The following is a 20814-nucleotide window of genomic DNA, read 5'->3' on the forward strand; positions in this document are numbered from 1 at the left end:
AACCAATGTGTAATTTGTTAGGCATACAGCAAAGGTTTCATGTACCATACCATCCACAATCTAATGGCATTGTAGAACGTATGAATCGGACGTTAAAAGAACGTCTAAAAAGGCATGCTTGGAAAAGGGCAATACATGGGTACATCATCTGCCTGGTATTTTAATGGGTATTCGAGCAACACCAAACAGCAAAACAGGTATTTCCCTATATGAAATAATGACAGGCCACAAAATGCCCATACAATTACCATTTGATCCAGATTTACCTAATGGTAGGCCCATGCTAGAAATTAGCAAACATCAGGAATGGCTAAAACAACTTACTAGTATATGTGACTATAATGCAAGGGAGCAAGCGTTCCATCTATGGAAAAAGCTGCCAATAATACCAGCTGAAGAAAACCTTCCCTGTGGAACCAAAGTATTGGTAAAAACATTCCAAATGGAAGGACCATGGGCTAGCAATTGGCAAGGCCCTTTTGAAGTAGTGGAACAAATTGGACCATTAGTGTACAAACTCAAAGGAAAAAAGAAAAACAGAACAATGTTGGTACATAAACTAAGAATGATAAAAAATAGTTTCCAACAGAGAAAACCCTAATTAAATTGACATGGTTTAAAGTGCATCCTTTTGGAAATCCAGTTTCAGATGACCAAAGGTAAAATGATTCAACAATGGAATTTCTATTTAAAGGATGTTTTTTTAAATTGATAATAACTATCATATTAACTATTATTGTATTGCTTAGTATTAAATTATACTTACAATCTGTTAATCAAACTGTAAAGTTACATAAGAGAGAGAGTAAAGAAATGTGGAAAAATGAACAAGACTGGTCACCATCTTTTAACACTTTTTTAGCAAGACAATGTTGGTATGCAAAAGCATGAATGTTTCTAATTGTTGGGTATGTAGTTTAATACCAAAAATAACAGGGTAATGCCTCTAATACCTATTCCACTAAATTCTCTTAGTAGTTGGAGAGTATTAATAAATGAAACAGGAGATCAAGTTATAAATGTGCAATTACGTAAAGCAAGAGTACAGTTATCTGCTATAGTGCAGGGGATCACATGTTTTCAACAAAATGGAACTGTTCCAGTGGGTAATAGCAATTGTATTCAAACAATTGAAATGATAAATTTTCACAACCACATACCAGTACGTGGAGTATTTTCTCATGGTTTTCCTATTTTAATACCAATTAAGGGTCAGTTAATATTAAGTGACACAGCAGTATTTCATTTTTCACAAAATGACAAAAAGGACTGTAAAACTAATATTACATGTTGGAGAAGTAAAACAGATAAAAACTTTACAGTTGTACATGATAAAACTCCTACTATGGGGCAAGTAAATGGCAGTCTGGTAAATAGCAGTGTTGCTCTATCAGATGGGTTATATTACATCTGTGGTAAATATGCTTATAAATGGTTACCAAAGGGATGGGATGGCACCTGTTATATAGGATTAGTGGTACCAGCAATGCATCATGTAAAAGAGTTACCAAAAGGAAACATTAGTAATACAAAAAAGAAAAGGGATATATTACCTGTAATTGAAAGTCCAGAAAATCCAGTAGACACCTTAGATACATCACGTATATATCATCAAAATCTTGATTATATTAAATTAAAAGATATGGATTTAGGAGATGATGTAATCTCTGGAGCAGATATTTTCCCTTGGTACGGGGTTGCAAAAGCCATCTGGGAATTGAGAAAACTAAACTAGTTGAGGTATTGGCAAATGCCACTTTCAATGCAGTCCTTGACATTACTGTCGAAATGACAGCAATACGAACTATGGTTTTGCAAAATCGAATGGCATTAGATTACATATTAGCATCACAGGGGGGTACACGTGCTTTAATAGGAGAACAATGTTGTACATTTATTCCAGACAAAACAGAATCTGTAAAAGCACATTTAGAAGTGATTGCACAAGTGTCTCAACATACTAGAAAAAACTGGAATGATGACTGGAGTGAATGCTTTAGTAATCTATTTACAGGATGGACAGGAAAAATCACTGTATTTTTAATTTCTTTTATTGTTATTGTAATGCTTTGTTGCATATTATTTACATGTATTAAAGTCTGCTTAGAAAAAGCTAGTCAAGTTACTGTTGTTAATTGTCATAATGAAAAAGTATTACCAAATAATGCTGAATTTATTTCTCTAGTTTAAAATAAAAAAGACGGAATTGTTAGAGTGTGCTCAACAATATACTAAGGTTGAAAGTAATTTTGCTGCAATTATGCAACATAAATAAGGTATAAGATAAAGCTTGCTTAAATGTAGAAATAGAGTTTAGTAATATGTAATCAGCATCCATACTAAATTACCATGGCTTGGAAAAGGAATCTGCTGAATGGACATTTTTCCCTTACAGACTTAAAAACAGGATGTATGCAAGAGCAAAAATACAAAATCTGCTTTTAAAGAATGGACAATTTTCCCTTACAGACTTAAAAACAGGATGTATGCAAGAGCAAAAAATGCAAAATCTGCTTTTAAAAAATGGACAATGACACTGTGGCAATGTGTATTCTCTCATCAGTGTATATTCTGCAAGTTTCTGTATGCAACAGACTGTGAATGCAAATATAACCAGACTTTGAATTTTAGCAAAATCCAGCCAGCAAGACTGAGTGTCTTAAGAACACTTCAAATTCATCACACCAAGCAGTAAGTAGCTTCATGTAATTTTTTCAGGACTCACACTGACAAGACTTCCAGTGTTAAATGCAGGTAATCATAGAGGTTTAGCCTGCCCTCCATAGTTACCTCATATGCAAGGGGTCTGTATGCCCTCCAGTTTTAGCATTATACAGACAGTGCTACAGGGTCATGTGACTGTGTCATGTGCACATTGTCATATTCAGCCATAGCTGACCTCAGGTATGTGCCAACCTGTGTTGGACCCTCCCCAAGTGGAACCTGTCAAAACAAAAAGATAACATACCTGTGGTAGGTTAATTATTTGACATGTCAGGACACACTAGAGCAAGTCCCGAAACATAGAGACTCAATGGCTGAAAAAATGGAGTTATATATATTAAGCCCAAGATGGCCACATTTCCAAGAATATTTCCCTTTCCCTGAGGTATGACAATTTTGAAGTTGTCATGTATAACTTCAGGAAGTGGGTGAGGGCTTGCCCCCACATCAGGGGGAATAGAAGGGACTTGCCCCCCTGAAAAAAAGAATTTTAAAGAAGAAAAGAGAATTTTTGAGATTCCCTGTTTTCTTGCAGTTTTGTTTTTTTTTTCAACTTGTGGGCACTCGACATTTTGAGTACATTCATTTTAATAGGGAACTTTTGGCAGCACTGGAGCATATTCCTCTCTCTCTCCATTTGCTCATGTCACTCATACTGGCATACCTTATGTTACAGGTAGTCATCTGGAAAAAAAAACAGTTATGCATAGCTATTCTACTAAGTACTCCCACACATGCAGGCTGAAGTACCCTTAAAATGTAAATACTAGTAATAACTCAATACTTTCGCTATTGACAATTAGACAGTCATCACCAGCCCAGCTCTCATATCCAAGGCATCATCAGCTATGAGGGTTTGCTCACCTGTCCCAGATAGGAATACCAGGAACCCTTCCACCTCTGTCACTTTCTTGTGTGTTGGTTGTCTACCTCCTGTGATATACCTTTCCTGGGTGATTTCTTGAACCTTGGTATTATGACAGAGTATCATATTTATGACCCCTGGAATTATATGCCATGTGTACATATGGCCTGCAGAAGCACCTCCATCTCCTAAGTAGTAAACTTGACCAGTCAATGCGGTTCTGTTGAGCTCATACCATGATGTGTACCCCTATGAGTTTCACATGTGTGTATGTGTGTGTGTATGTGTGTGTTTGTACACAACCATATCATTGTCAGACCTCTGTGCCTCTGCACTGTCTTACTCCCTTTCTCACTTTGGTGGGTACATACACACCTGCCATTATACTATAATTACTCCCATCCTGTCTCATACTGTCAGTAGCTGTAGGCCCATTAACACTGCTCAGCTTCTTGCAGCACTGTGGTGAAGGTCACTGGTGTTAAACACTTCCTGTGCCTCTTGTATTCCTCTGTACACATGGCCATGTAGTAGCATTATGTGTAGGAGCAATTATGCCTTGTCCTATGTTCTCTGTCAAGGTGAACTCTCCCAAGCTGGACAGTAACTTGTTATGCCCCTGTGTTATATTATCTTTCTCTATCAGGTTAGGCCCCCAGCTACATAGAATATTCTCTATCAGAGTGTCTTCCCAGCTGGATGGCATCTTGCCATGCCCTTGTATTATGCTGTTCATCACAGTGCTCCCCCCAAGCCTGAATGCAACTTGTGGTGACCTTATGCTATATTGTCTACAAGGCTGCAGCTCTCAACTGGACAGCAACCTATCATTGTCCTTGAGATGTGTTACTGTTACCTCACAGTATTTACTGTTTCAAATCTGTGTTACTGCCATGAGAATGTTACTGTTCACTGCACTGCTGAGCTACATTATCAGGTGTCTTATCTTCTTATACTATGCCTGTATTGCAGTACAAAACCTTGCCCAATAAATTGCTATTCCTGACTTTCTTGTCTTAATGTTAATTGTGTTTTCTATCATATGACAATGGGCCTAGGAGGACAGTGATTACATTAATGAAGTAACTTAGAGTGATTGTTTTTTAATCAATGCTATAATACTTTGCACTATCACACCTAGGAAGTGCTCTTGTGCTTGCCCTTGCCCACTCCTAGGGTAGTGCAAATATCACTGGAACAATAAGTGGAGGTGTCACCCCAGCCAGCCCTGCCAGTGGGATGCAGAGGTAAGGAAAACTAAGGTAGCATTCTACATTAACAGCTGTAAATCCATTTTGTAAATATTTTGTTCTGGTTATTATCTGCTGTCTTCCTTGCCTTCAGTTGGTAGTATCTCATTGTACAGAACAGACTCTACTTTATTTTACAGTGACCAGAGAGAGATATATATAGAGAGAGGGAGACAGAGACTTCAACAAGAAGACCTATCTAATGACATCTGACAAGCTGTCCAAGCAGAAGGGTATGTATACTATGTCCATGTTTATTGCAGGCTTCTTGTCATAGAAATGTGCACTATTTTGTATTGTTTTATTTTCTGTTTTTCCTCCCTTCTTCAGGTGTGGCTCTGGTGCAGGATATGGAGCAGTAGACACTTTGATCATCCTTGGCCAGTATGCCTATTGCTGGATCATCAATAGTTGTCAGTTCTAACTCAAAGCAGGGGTACAAAGGTCACCCTGCTGATGGTGGCCTGTAGGACTTGCTGGTGACCTCTGTCCATTTTGAAGATGAAGACACAAGCCCCTCTCTAAACAGTATCCTGGAGGGAGTCTCCATTTGTTATCTAATGAAAGATGCATTGGCTGGATGTGTCTAAGGTGTGCTCACAGATGGACTCCAGCATAGAGACCATGGGTCACCACTTGATATAGCTGAGAGAGTGTCATGATTGGCTAACCATGTCCATTAGGCCACCAGAAACAGAGCATGCACATGATATCAACCATGGATGTGACTGTCATCTAAGTTGGTTCTTCTCTGGTTTTGTCAGACAGCATATATGTATACCTCCTATCCCCACCATGGTGTTTCCTTTCCAAATGTACCATTCCCATATCCTGCATGTAGTCCAGTCCTTCACATTATCAGCTGCTCTTCCTCTTTATGTTGCAGTCTTTTCACTGTTGCTCTACCATTTAGTGACCTTACCAACCCTTCTTCAAAAAGTAAAATGGGCACCTATCCTTCAAAATATGCCTTCCCCTATTTATGTTTTTCCTTCAAGTTATCCTTGTATGTGCCAATATACATGCCTTTGCCTCATTTCTGCCTTTCTTATCCCACTTTTCTGCCAAGTAATATGATGAACTGATTTATCACTTTGCTGTGCTGGGCCACTGTCACCTGGTCTTAGTTCCCCAGATGCAGCAATGAGGAAATATGTTGCATGTTTGAATGCACATTGCCTCAGGTATGTCACCTTACTGTTTCTAACACACTGGTCATGTGAAAGCCGATTGCATGGCCACTTCACTACATTACAGTAATGTGGCTGCCGACAGTAATGTGGTGCCCTAATGGACTGTGTAGCCCTTATCTTGTAATACTGGTGTCTTGCTGATTGCACTGTGTAACTAAACAGCAACTTGTATTGTCTCACTACATCATACTTGTAACTAAACAGCATTGTGCAGTGTCTCACTACATTTTACTTGTAACTAAACAGCATCATACAGTGTCTCACTTCGCACTTGTAACTAAACAGCATCATGCAGCATCTCACTACATCATACTTGTAACGGAACAGCATCATACAGCGTCTCACTACATCATACTTGTAACTAAACAGCATCATGCAGAGTCTCACTACATCATACTTGTAACTAAACAGCATCATGCAGCGTCTCACTACATCATACTTGTAAGTAAACAGCATTGTGCAGTCTCACTACATCATACTTGTAACTAAACAGCATTGTGCAGTGTTTCACTACTTCATACATGTAACTAAACAGCATTGTTCAGTGTCTCAGTACATCATACTTATAACTAAACAGCATCATGCAGCGTTTCACTACATCATACATGTAACTAAACAGCATCAAGCAATGTCTCACTACATCATACTTGTAACTATTGCAGCATCTCAGTACATCATACATGTAACTAAGCATCAATGAATGTCTCACTACATCATACTTGTAACTAAACAGCATCGTGCAGTGTCTTATTACATCATACTTGAAACTAAACAGCATCATGCAGTGTCTCACTGCATTATACTTGTAACTAAACAGCATCGTGCAGTGTATTACATCATACTTGTAACTAAACAGCATTGTGCAGTCTCACTGCTTCATACTTGTAACTAAACAGCATTGTGCAGTATCTCACTGCTTCATACTTGTAACTAAACAGCATTGTGCAGTGTCTCTCTACTTCATACTCGTAACTGAACAGCATTGTGCAGTGTCTCACTACTTCATATTTGTAACTAAACAGCATTGTGCAGTGTCTCACTACTTCATACTTGTAACTCAACAGCATCATGCAGTGTCTCACTACTTCATACTTGTAACTAAACAGCATTGTGCAGTGTCTCACTACTTCATACCTGTAACACAATAAGGAGTGCAAATCCCCACAGAAGAGGTCTCCGTAAAAAAGCACTTTAATGTCCACAACAAAACAATAAAAGCACTGTCATTAATGCACTTTCAATTTTACACGTGTTTTCGTCCTATCCACTGGACTTCATCAGATGATATCTTTCATACAACAAATCACTTATATACATCCTTAGTCCAATCAGACAACATCAATTAAATTCAAATGCACAAATCAAACATACATCTTTGGGCTCATTAATATTTATAAATTCAATTTCCTATCACTTCCTTCTATAAATAAAAACATTAAAAAATATGTATAAATTCATACAAATAAATACTCATTCCATTCACATTTCTTATATAATAATAAAAACTTCTAACATATATATATAATTTCATATATTTATATCTAAAATCTCATATAAATATTCATATAAAGGGGCTTAAAATAAATCACTTTTATAAGAACTTCACATAAAAAAGAAACATATTTGATAATACAGCAGCACCCCCCTATTGGTTGAATAATATATTGCACTTAGATTCATAATTTAGCTGCCTTTAGTTTCAATAGTGGTAATATAGATACTTCATACTTCTAACTAAACAGCATTGTGCAGTCTCACTACATCATACTTGTAACTAAACAGCATCGTGCAGTGTCTCACTACTTCATACTTGTAACTAAACAGCATTATGCAGTGTCTCACTACATCATACTTGTAACTAAACAGCATTGTGCAGTGTCTCACTACTTCATACTTGTAACTAAATAGCATTTGCAGTGTCTCACTGCTTCATACTTGAAATTCTGTGCTATACTGTGACATTGTGAATATTTCTGAATTCTCCCTCCCAGTTATTCTCATCAGGCTACAATGTCTTTAAAGTATTTTCTTTTTTAAGAATAGAACAATACAGAAATACTCCTCTGCTTCCTATAACACTCAGTTTATAATTTTTTAATGATTATGTAACATTGTTAAATACTGTGACATGAAATAAAATGAAGTCTATTATAGACACATAGAAATTCTTTTTAGTTGATCTACTATGAATAAATTACCAAAAAATGTAACAACTGCTGGAGTGAAATCTACAACATGAGTGTATATTGGCATACTGTTATTCTGGACTCAAAATAATCTATGCACTAAATATTAGCAAATCATAAAGAAAGAAGTAATGGAGACATTGTTCATCAAATACATACTTCAGAAATTTTATTTGTTCCTGTCTAAAACTGTGTGTTGCCTGGGGAAAAAAACTCAATGGCAAAAAGTATTCTCGTCAAAGAGAACAGAGCTCAAGGTACCATGCTGAGTTCAGCAGTTTGTCGTCATATGGAAACTTAACATATTATGGCTGGGATTCAGAAAGAACTCCACCAAGAGTGCTGACTGTTGTGTTGAAATTATTGCTGAGAAGGTGATTCAAAGATAGGATTAGCTGCGACGAAGAAAGATCTCATTATTGGCTAATCTGCATGTCTGTAAAGCACGTAGTGTTACTGCTTCTGTTAATCAATACTTTCCTTTGTATGTAATACCTGTGGCCCATGCATTGTGTTGGCATCCCCAAATTTACCCTCCCACATATATGTACATATTCAAACACACACACCCACACACACAAATACACACATGCACGTGCAAACTCTCTCTCTCTCTTACAGTCAGTCCCACATGCACACACTGTAGATCACACACTCTTCCCACCCACTTGCACTCACAGTCCCACTCACCCATTCACTCACTCATTTATTTGCTCACAAATACACATATGCACACATTCATTCACAATTATCTGAGAACATTCATATCTCTCCAGACAAGCCCACATGCTGCCACACGCATACACCCCACTAACATCACTACCTGTCCCCAGAATTGTACTTCATCTTCCCTTTTATGTGGTCTCTCCCACTGACTACAATGGAGAAACACAGCTTTATAGCCATGATAACTAGCACAAACAGTCATGATAATTTACCTTATTGCAGGTATTTCCAAGGGAGAGCACATTGCTAATTAGTATAGGCCTCTCCACAGAATGATTCATTAGAATACAGCACAACCAATGAAACAGCCCACCACAATGATTCTATAGACAGCACAGAATCACCACAGTAGGGTTGTCTCTGAATCAAAAAGAGCTGTTTCTAGTGGTAGCATTCTGTGTTATGTCTTATCTCTGTTGATGGCCCTATCTGAACCCCAGCCTGTGATTTCCAAAGTTTTATAAACTGTGAACAGTAATAATACTCTATGGAATGCTAATCTGGTGGGATTTATTCCTTATCATATCATGTTTTTGTGCTAAGGCATGCCACTTCTGAATAATATTAGCAATTCAGTATTTAATCTTTAGTAAACATTCTTCACTGTATGCATTCACCTAAAACACTGATAGTATGAACATTAATATATAATTTAAACTGTCATATTAGATAGCCAAGTTTATCTTACCTTTCTGTTCATGAAGTGTTTTAATTTCTGTTGAAAAAAAAATTGTTGAAGATTTAGAAGCAATGCATGTTCCATATAACGTCTGATTTGCCACGATTTCTAAATAATTAGTGACAGTCTCAGTTTCTAAGAATACATAAATATAAAGACCTGTCCATAACTATTTATTTATTTATTTATTTGCATTTGTTTACCGGGATGGTCCACTCGGCCATAGCGAGCCCATTTTCAGTGGAGGCCTGGGGAATAAAGCTCCACATAAAACTAACATATAATAGAAACAATTGAGCAGCAGTTTGCTAAGACAGTCATAGCTAATTATTACATGCATTAGAGAATTCTAATAAACAGTTAAGCACAGCAAAAGCTAACTACATTAATTGCAGTATAGTAAATGTATGCAGTCACAATTGAATAAGGGCAGAAGCTAGTTATTAGCAAATACCTAAGTTACTATAGTTCAGGGCAATATTGGCAACTACACTGGTTAAAATATAAAATAAGAAATTATGTTGAATGACCTGTAAGATGCCGGAGCTAGGTATAATTTCAAACATAGTGACAGTTTTAATTTTGGTAGTCTGGTAAGAGTATTTAATACTTATAAATTTATGTATTGCTGGACTTATTGCAAGGTTAAGGCTTGAGAGTAAATTTCAATAATGTTTCCAGAAAGGCACAAGTCATTCTGTCATACAGTCAATGATTCAAAATTCAGCATCCAACATGGAATCACAAAAAAAAAAAAAACAAGCACAAATTTTGGATTTACACAGCAGATTGAAAGACTGTGGGCAGAATTTACGATGGCTTGCACGGAGTCTAAGAGTAGTGTAAGACTCCATGCAGCTATCGCGATCCAGGAACAGCCTGAATGTACGTGTAAGAGAGCACCTAAAACGGCTCTTACACGGACAGGGCATGGATATGCTAATTACCTCACTTGCAGCCGAAAGGCATGCAAATGAGGTAATTTCGCGATCCAGGAAGCAGAAACCTGCCTGTGTAAGAGCTGTGTTATCTGCAGAAATGTACTCAGTTGATAACTGAGTACCGTTCTGCAAATAACACAATGGAGCCTTGTCAGCTCCAAATGAAGGTTGCAAATGTCCCAGGCAGCATGCCAATGGCCAAATATGTGGCCACTGGCAATGTACCCTGATGCAAACATAAAATAAAAATGTTTTTTTTTTTTCGGCGATCGCCGATGTTTAAATGTAGCGCAGTGCCGCGCAAACGGGCTATAACAAAACAGAAAAATAAAAAAATTAAACCCACAAATGTGGGTTTATGCAAAGCATGAATTTACAATGGAAGGTAATAGCAGGCTAAAACAACATGGCCACCGAGTAGGGGTTGCTAAGGGGGGAAGCGGAGTGTAAGACATGTAACTAAGCATTAGTAGGCAATCCTATGTAAATGAGTGGTAGGATAGTGAATCGTACTGTTACATAGGAAATGAGCACATTCCGTGCAGTGTAGGAGTAGGATAAGGGGGAGTAACAGAGTAGGAGATAGGTGACATCACAGGGGGGGATGTATGAAAGGAATGCAGCTCACTGGAGCACAGTGGCATGTGAAAGCTGTCAGTCACACATCATGGAAAGAGGAGTGTCAACAAGTAGGCATGGGAAAGCCAAGAAATGGAAGGTGTACACTATGGATAACACCAAAGTTTCTTGCAGGGCGTGCATGCGCGCGTGTGAGCGCTGGTAGGCACGAGTGAGATAGAGTGCGCACGTGTAAGCGTGAGTGCACGCGTTTAAGGCAAAATAAGCATGTAGGAGCCTGTTTAAACAGCTGTAAGCCTGTTTGCGCTGGTGTGCATGCGTTTTAACCTGAATAAGCGGATTCTAGTCCATCTAAGCATGTATGCGTGCTTGTTAGCCGCTGTGAGCATGTGTTCGCTGGTATGCGCGTCGCTCCCCCCTGAGGAAACAGAAGGGAAAAAGGAAACATGGGAAATAGTAGGAAGCTAGCAGGGATTACGGGCAGAGCTAGCAGGTGAAAACAATCAGAAGAAGGCAATTACACAGGCAGAACAGTAGCCCAGCCCAGCACTTAAAACTCTGCAAACAACAGTGCAGAATGTTTCTCTCAAGAGACACTGCAACAGAGGAGTAAGCTATTAGAAGTGAAAACTGAAAAAGCTTAACTCAGACCAAAAATGCTAGGGGCTGTCATAGCTGTTATAAGGAGACATATGCAACTTGCTGAGGGTGGTGACTATGCAAATGCTGCCGGACAACCCACAGTGAGGAGACAGAGAAGAGTGTACAGGCCCAAGGTCACCTACCAGGGGTTACATGAGCTGGAGATAGTGGAACGCTATAGAGTGGACAGAGACCTCCTGCAGCAAATTGTTCAGCTGTGCAGGCCACACCTCACACACAGAACCAACAGAGGGGAACCCATCCCATTGGAAACCAAGGTATGTGTTGGCCTAAGAATACTAGCAACAGGTACCTTCTAGAGACCAACTGGTGATATGATGGGGATATCACAGGCATCAGCATCCAGGGACTGCACCAGTTCCTGGATGCCATGTCAGCACATGTCGGTGATCGTGTATATTTCCCCAATTCCCGTGACGTATTGGCCAGCAATATGCGTCTCTTCCAGCAAATAGTGGAATACCCTGAGGTAGTGGGTGCAATAGACTGCATGCATATACGCATCAAAGCACCAGCTGGTGAGCGGGGTAGGGCCTACATTAACCGCAAGTGCTTCCCCTCCATCAACTGCCAGGTCGTGTGTGATGCCCAGGGCATAATAATGAATGTGTGTGCTGGCTGCCCTGGAAGCTGCCATGATTCCCATATCTGGCATTTGACACAGCTGTACCAGACATTTGCCAATGGGGACATCCCACATGGTCACTTAGTGGGGGATGCTGGCTATGCACTGGAGCCGTGGCTGATGACACCCATCAGAAATGCACACACACCTGAACAAGAACGCCATAATGAGGCACACACACAAACACGAAATGTAATCGAGCGTGTGTTTGGGCTGCTCAAGTCACGGTTCCGGTGCCTAGACACATCTGGTGGAGCCTTTCAGTACTCACCAACTACATGTACCCAAATTTGTCATGGTATGTGCTATGCTACATAATATGATTCCACGAAAACAGCTGCAGCAGGACCAGCATAGGGCTGGGCCAAACAGCCTCCCACCATTGCCAAGCCAATCACAGGCTGAGCGTGACTCAGAGGAGGAACAACCTGAGCCTGCCCCAGTAGGCAGAAGAAGGCAAAAGTGGCAATGCATAGCACATACACTGGCTCAGTAGGAACCCTGGAAATGATACCTCTCTCTGACTCACACATATAGTAAAAAGCATGCCTAAGTTGACACAACCTGCTATCAAACATGTACAGGCAGTGTAGTATGCGCATCCAACATAGACAGCCCTGCAGCACCACCTGAGGCATGATTGCCATGTGTTAAGCAATGTAACACCATGCAGTATATGCAAACTTGATGACCCTGACTAACATCCTACCCTCACCAAGCATGATGCCACAATATGAAGACGAGATGATCAATTACAATAATTGGCTTAAGTATTGCTGTTAGTCAAAGGGGATCCAATGTGTGCCAGCCTGGGATGACATGCTGAGCAAGACACGATGCTCCACCTGCTAGAGATGGCATGCACCTATCAGTCCTGGCCTTTAGGATACTGGCAAAGGCTGTTGACACCCCCACTGTGCCTTGAATAGGTAAGGCTCAAAACACAAACCCACCTCCATAGGTATCACAAGGGATAAGAACCTAGATGTAATGCTACCCAATGCCAGAAGTCTAAACTGCAAGATGCATACAGTCTAAACTCCCCTCAGCATGGAGAATGTTGATATCTGTCCTGTAACAGAAAACTGGGTTAAGGCTCACAAGAGCACCCTAACACTGCCAGGTTACACCTCATACCGTGCTTTACAGCCCCAAAACATGGAATAAACTACAAAAGGAGGGTGACTAGCAATAATTGTCAAGGATAACCACACCCCCATGTTGGTACCACAACAAGAAGCAGCATGGACTAACCATGGTCAAGTAACAGTGGCTAAGACTGCCTCCCAGTTTGTAGCCTGCTACAGACTACCCTCCTAATGCCAGGAACTGCACTTGGCCTATGTTGGAACACATGGAAATATCAAGCTCTCCAAACAACATTATACTGGGTGACTGGAAATACTCAAACATAGACTGGGAGCATTATTCCAGCTCCAACACCCTAGGCCAAAGGTTCCTAGAATCGATAAACCAAAATGCTCAGGAACAACGTACCACTCCCACAAGAGGGGTAAGCATACTGGATGTGATAATCAGCAACATGAGTACTCTATGGCCAGATGAGAAGTGTATCCCTCACTGGTAAGATCAAACCATAGAGTAATCACACTGGATATTCACATCCTGACCACAGTCCCTGGCCACAAAACCACAGTGAAAAACATGTATAAAGGAAATGCTGCACTCCTCCAAACTGATGTGGAATCCATTAAAGGCCCAGTGCATGTGGAAAATATGGGCCACACCTCAGAACCCTTTATAAATGCATTCTATGAACACTGTCAGGAATGCATGGATTATGCAATCCCAAATAAAATCAAGGCCCAATACCATACATGCAGACATCTGGCATGGTGGACCCCAGCCATTACCAAACCATGCAAGAGAATGAGGAAGCTACTACATGATAGAGCAAACCCAAAAAGGGAAGTAATCTCTGATCAGTATTATGGCAATAAAATATGGCCACTCATAAAATCCACTAAGGCCAGCTACAACAAGTTGAATCTGTGAATCTTGGGCAATGTTACACCTGCCCCATGTACACAGGCAACCACCTCCTCCCCCCAAGAAATACAAATATATATGAGAGATGCAACCATTTATCCAAACTGGAGGCTGAGCTCTCTCAACTCAGTACTGTCTAAACTAGTCAGGAGGAGAAGGTAACCACACACACCACAAACCCAGTCTCACATAGACCTATCACAACTGCAAACCAAAGACATAAACACACAAAAACATTCCTGGAGGCTCTAATTAAAAACCACCAAATCAACAGAGGCCTCCAAAGTAGACACCCAAGCAACCACTACCCCAAACATAGCACATGCAATACATAGTACACAAAGTCGGTGTGCAAAACAGTCACAGTCCGTAAGGACAAACAACATGCCTGTTACACTTGTAATAGGTGACTCCATAGTCAGACATACTGATGTCCCGCTCACCAGACTGAACAAGGAAAAGGGTACAGTAAGCTGCCTGTAGGCTGCTACAATCTGCCACATAACACAAGCATGCAGGTCACTCCAAAGCAAGTACAAATATGACTCAGTCATTGTCCATGCTGGTGTGAATGACCTGAGATGTACCTCCCTGGACTACATGAAAAGAGACATAGAGGAGCTCTCCAATTATGTAGGCCAGGCCGGTATGACTCTGACCCTGAGCAGCATCCTACCCTCACCAAGAATGATGCCACAGTACAAACACAGAATGATCAGCTTTAACAATTGGCTCAATTACTGGTGTCATTCCAAGGGGATCCAATGTCTGTCTGCTTGGGATGTCATGCTTGACAAGCCACGCTGCTTTGCCAGCAATAGCTTGCACCTGTCACCCCTGGGCGTCTGGATATTGGCTAAGGCTCTTGCCACGTCCATAGTGCCTTTTGTAGGCAAGGCTGAAAAGACAAACCCACCTCCCTAGAAAACATAAGTGGAAAAAACATAAGGGTAATGCTGCTCAATGCCAGAAGTCTAAACCTCAAGCTGCACGCTCTCGAGGCCCTCCCCAGTATGGAGAATGTATGTCTGTGCAGTGATGGAAACCTGCATCAAGGCTCCTGAGAGCACCCCAGCACTACCAGGTTATACCACATATCATGCTTTTTAGCCCCAAAACCTGGACCAAACCACAAAAGGAGGGGGAGCATCCATATTGAGCAAAGATACCCACACGTCCAGGTTACTGACAATGCACGAAGCATCAGAGACCATCCATGTGCAACTAACCGTAGGCAAATCCGCTGTACAGTTTGTAGCATGCTACAGACCACCCTCTCAAACCCAGGAACCCCACTCAGCCTTCCTGAAGACACTAGAGAGTATGAATGTCTCTCCAAATACCAAACAAGGTACTCACAAATTACCACATAGGTGGTAGTCCATTATGTATGGAAGAAGTAATCAGGGTCCTAGGGACACAAGTGGACAGTAACCTCTCATGTGACACTCACATTGCCAATGTGGCTAAGAAGACATTCTATATTAGCCACCTTATCGTGAAAGGATTCACATCTACATCAAGAGAGGTCATTGTGCCCCTATACTCTTCTCTTATCAGGCCCATAATTGAGTACATTGCCCCATTTGGGATGTACCTTACCTGACACCTGCAGCAGTTAGAAAGACCTCAAAAGTACCTCACCAAGAGGATAAAGTGTCCCAAACATTTGTCATATGCTGCCTGGCTGACGACACCCCTGCTGTATGCAGTCACATACTGCATACTCAGAGGTGATGTATGCCCGATGTACAAGGCCATGTCCAATACAGAATTGATGGACATGCTCCACCTCAGAAAATCCAAATCCATCAGAACTGCAAGAGTGAGAGATGTCAACCTCAACACATAAATAAATATGATGTGCTGGAGGGACAGATTCATAACCCAGAGGCTTCCTACACTCTGGAACAGAATCGCACTCCATGTTAGGCAGAGCCCCTCACAGACTCTCTTCAACAGGAATCTTGCCAAGTGGATGGGAGATCATTGATTTACACTGGGGGTCTTCACTGTGTCACGTCTAGACAGAGGCACAGTAAAGTAAACCCTAAATGGGCATAACATTCACATAGCAAGGGGTGGCGAAAGCCACACACACTCTAGCTAGGTTTATAAATGCCCTAGGGCAGATAGCCTAGTATGAACCTATGTACCTATGAAGATACAGATTGTACAGGACACTAAGGATAATCACAAGGCTTTCTTAACTGATGGTAGGAACCTTGCTGGGAATTCACAGATATGCTCTGAATTACCAAATATTACAAACAATACACCAAACCCACACGCATTGCCAACATCCAACCTGACAGGTTCAGTGCAAACCCCCCCCCCCCCAAAATGCCAAATATCTATCCCAGCTGGACCCCTGACATTGCAGATGCTGAGGTAACAGCCAGCATCTTCAAAGGAAAACACACAGCATCAATGGTACGAGATGGTGTCCTGGGCTGTGTCCAACATGAACGCCAAGAAGAATGGAATGCCAAATAACACTACTGCTCAATTTCAGCCTTACCACAGGATATGTACCCAAAGAGCAGTGTACAGCAACAGTGGTCCCTCTCCACAAAGGTGGTGCCTGAATGGATACTGCAAACTATCACCCCAGAATCCTGACAAGCTTGGTCTGCAAAGCTATGGAAAGGATCATCATGGACCTCAGAAATAAAGATATTGGGGACCTACAGACACTGGACCCTACCCAGCGTGGCTTTCTTAAGGACGGATCCTGCCCCTTAAATATGTTTGACCCATTTGAAACAGTCATCAAGGCCATTGATGAGGGGAATGTGGTCCACACAGCCTATATGGACCTTGCAAAAGCCTTCCATACAATACCCCACGTGTTCATTATAGATAAGCTCACCAGCTTAAATATAAACCCCTATGTCAGTAGATGGGTTGCAAACCAGCCCAAGCACATAACTGACATGGTCAGAAATGCTGCAGCCATGTCAGACTACAAACCAGCTACAACTATCATCCCACAAGGCTCGGTCCTGGGACCTCCCTTGTTTGATATATATTTCCCATAGGTACAGGCCAACATGGAAGGACTGTGTCTGAACAAGTTTGCAGATGATTACAAACTGGGCACCATATCTGACCCTCCAGCTGACACAAGCATCCTACGAAGGGGCCACATAGAAACAGACAACTGGTGCCAGAGCCATGTCATCAAGCTAATTGCAGAAAAGTGTATAGTCATCCCCTGTGGATAAACAGTAAGTGCCCACCAATTACCACATAGGTCTTAACCTATTAAGTACTTTAGAAGTAATAAGAGACCTGGGGACACAATTTGATTGATATCTTGCATTTGACAACCATGTGGCTGTAGTGGTTACAGAGACATACCATATACCCACCTAATCATGAAGGTAGTAAGATCAAGATCAGGGGAGGTCATCGTGCCTCTTCAGTCATCCTGCATCAGCCTCACAATTGAGTACAATGGCCCCTGTGTGATATACCTCAGCAGACACCTCCAGCAACTGGAAAGACCCCAAAAGTACCTCACCAGGAGGATCAAAGAGCTCAAACAGATGCCATGTGTTGCCTGATTAAACAAACTGCAGCTCCACACAGTGCCATACTGCCTGTCCAGATGCAATCTGTGCATGATGTATAAAGCCATGTCCAAGCTGGAATCAATGAACATGCTGCACCTTGTACAATCTGAATGCCAGTGAGCTATGCACATGAGAGACCTGAACCCCAGCACTGACATACATAGGACATGCTGTAGTGATTGATCCATAACCCAGAAGCTCCCTCCACTCTTGAGTAAACTCCCAGTACAGGTTAGCCAGAGAATCCCTCACTGACTCTCCGCAATGGGAATCTTGATGAGTGGATGGGAGATGGTAGGTTTACCCTGGGTATCACTGTTGTGTCATGGGTAGACAGAGGCACAGTATACTAACCTTGAAATATGTCATGTCAAAATCCAGTTACAATGTGTGTTGAAGGACAAACACACTCTCTGACTAGCAGTAGAAATGGCCTAGGGCACATCACTAGTGTTTGTCAATGTCCACCCAAGTTGTGGAATACACTACCAATGTTGGACAAGCCTGGTTTAAGTAGTCCATATCTGAACAAAATGCAGCATGGTCATATGTGCACAACTGGCCCTTAACCAGTCTGGTGTGCTCACTATGAATATTTAAAGCAGTGATAGGACTGAAACCCAGGATACTGTCCACCACAGTGAAAGTACTGAACCAGTACACTATACGATATTACAGTGTTTGGTCGGTATGAAAGGATGTTGACAACTGTATGCAAACTATCCCATGGGAACCCTGCAGGCACAGTAAAATCCCTGTTGGGTTCAGACACAAAGCAGTTGGGCAGAAAGTACACAACATGACTCCCAACACACAACTATAAATGTGAAATATTGTTGAAGTTCACACACAACCACAAATGTGGTGGTCTGCAGATTTCAACATATGGAAAGCTCACACTGGGCATGCTCACACACTTTGATAAATGAGACATATGTCAGGCAACAGGCCATGGAAAGCCTGAACTGGGCATGCTCACACACTTAGGCCATGTCTCAGTTTAGCAGTTGGCCACACATATCTGGTATTTGTATGTGTTAATCCAGGAATCAACCACAATACAGCAATCTGCCCAGTGCACACAGTTAAATGACTACAGAGACATAAGTTAAATAGTGGATCCCTCTCATATTCAAACATCTTCCACAGATACACATGTTGTTCATAGAAACAGGGAAAGCTATGGCAATAAAAACCTGCAAACAGTTTATCAGCAACAAATATTGTGCATCTGATAATTAAACGTATGGGTGTAGAGGTCAATACTAGGCTGTTTGCCCTAGGGAATACAAGTTTAGCCAGAGTGTGCTTGGCGTCCGCCTCCCCAGTACAGTAGGCTACTGTGCCTCTGTAAAGGAGGTCACAGAAGGCACCGTTTAAGGCTAGTGTGCTGTGCCTAAATCAAGCAGGGACACAGTGGAGATCCCAGGGGTTGAATTTGCAATGTCACATCCATGTGGCTGGTGTTTGCTGGAAGAGGGTTGGCGAGGACTTATAACAGTAATTGGGTGTCAATTACAGACTGAGGGGAGCCTTATCTGCAATGTCTGGACAATTTCACTGTCAACACTTTGACGTGATGAGTTTGAGGGGTTGAAGTGTCGTGCCAATACTGCTCAGAGACATCCTCCCTCTGTGGGATATTGCTCTGTAATGTATTAGCTCCCTCCTTCTGTTGTACAGCTTATATATGGCTGGTGTACACCAGACAGGTCTCCTGTTGTGGAGGAGTCATGGGTTTATTTGGGATAGCATGATCAATGCAAACCTTCCAGATGCTCATAGAATGCAATTGTCAAGGATTATGCAGAGTGGCCTGTATAATCCCACAGCATGGGTCCTTTGAAGTCTTCCAGCCCAGTCTTCACAAGTGCAAAGTCTGCTTTTGATAAATACTTTGTTTGCAGTGACTTCCTTGCCTGGGGGTGGGGATGGGATATGGATGTCTAGGGAAAGTTGGGTATGGTCAGATATTAACAATGGTGGTCTACCTCTGGTGTGGAACATAGAGTCCCATGTTGCAGATGGTCAGGTCCAATATGTATTCCCCCTTGTGGCTGTGGTGAGTGGTCCTGCCATAGCACATGGATTCACAAATTGTAGTGGCTGTAGGGTGATGTTGTTGAGGCCTGAGTAGTTCCCCCACACAATATACCTATACCTGACGTTAACCACTGTAATGGTGCATGTGAACACCTTCATATCCTACACTGTTCCCAGGGAAGCAAAGTGTGTGTCCTGGATATGGGAGGGGGGGTCTGAACTGGTTGTGTTGTGTGTTACAGGTCCTGTGGTCATGAAGCATGGTATAAAACATAACCTGGCAGTGCTGATGTGCATATCTGACCCTGAAGTAGGCAGCTGTTAATGCATATATATGCTATCCCCCTAACTGACAGATAGTAATAGATGTACATACTTCTATATAGATAATGATGTCAGCACCCTACAAATATTGCAGGAGAAAAACGGATACCCAATAATTCGAATAGCGCACTCTGCTAATGCGTCTCTCAAGTGTCATAATATAGTTAGGTAGGGGTTTGAATCCTGCTGAGTGTGTGTGTTTGGGTGAGGGGGGTTAGTGTGTGTGAAAAAAATGTCCCTTTTGGAAACTAGAAGAACACATTACATGATGCACATTCCTCTTTCTAAACACTGATGATGTCAGCACCCTATAAGTACAGCAGGAGAATGAAAACCACCCAGTAATGCAAACAGCGCACTCCGCTAATGCATCTCGCTTAAGTGTCATAACATAGCTAGGTAGGGGTTTGAATCCTGCAAATGCTCAG

Source organism: Protopterus annectens, chromosome 17.part0 (genome assembly GCF_019279795.1).
Source record: "Protopterus annectens isolate FY-2018-M chromosome 17.part0, PAN1.0, whole genome shotgun sequence".
Classification (NCBI taxonomy): Eukaryota; Metazoa; Chordata; order Ceratodontiformes; family Protopteridae; genus Protopterus; species Protopterus annectens.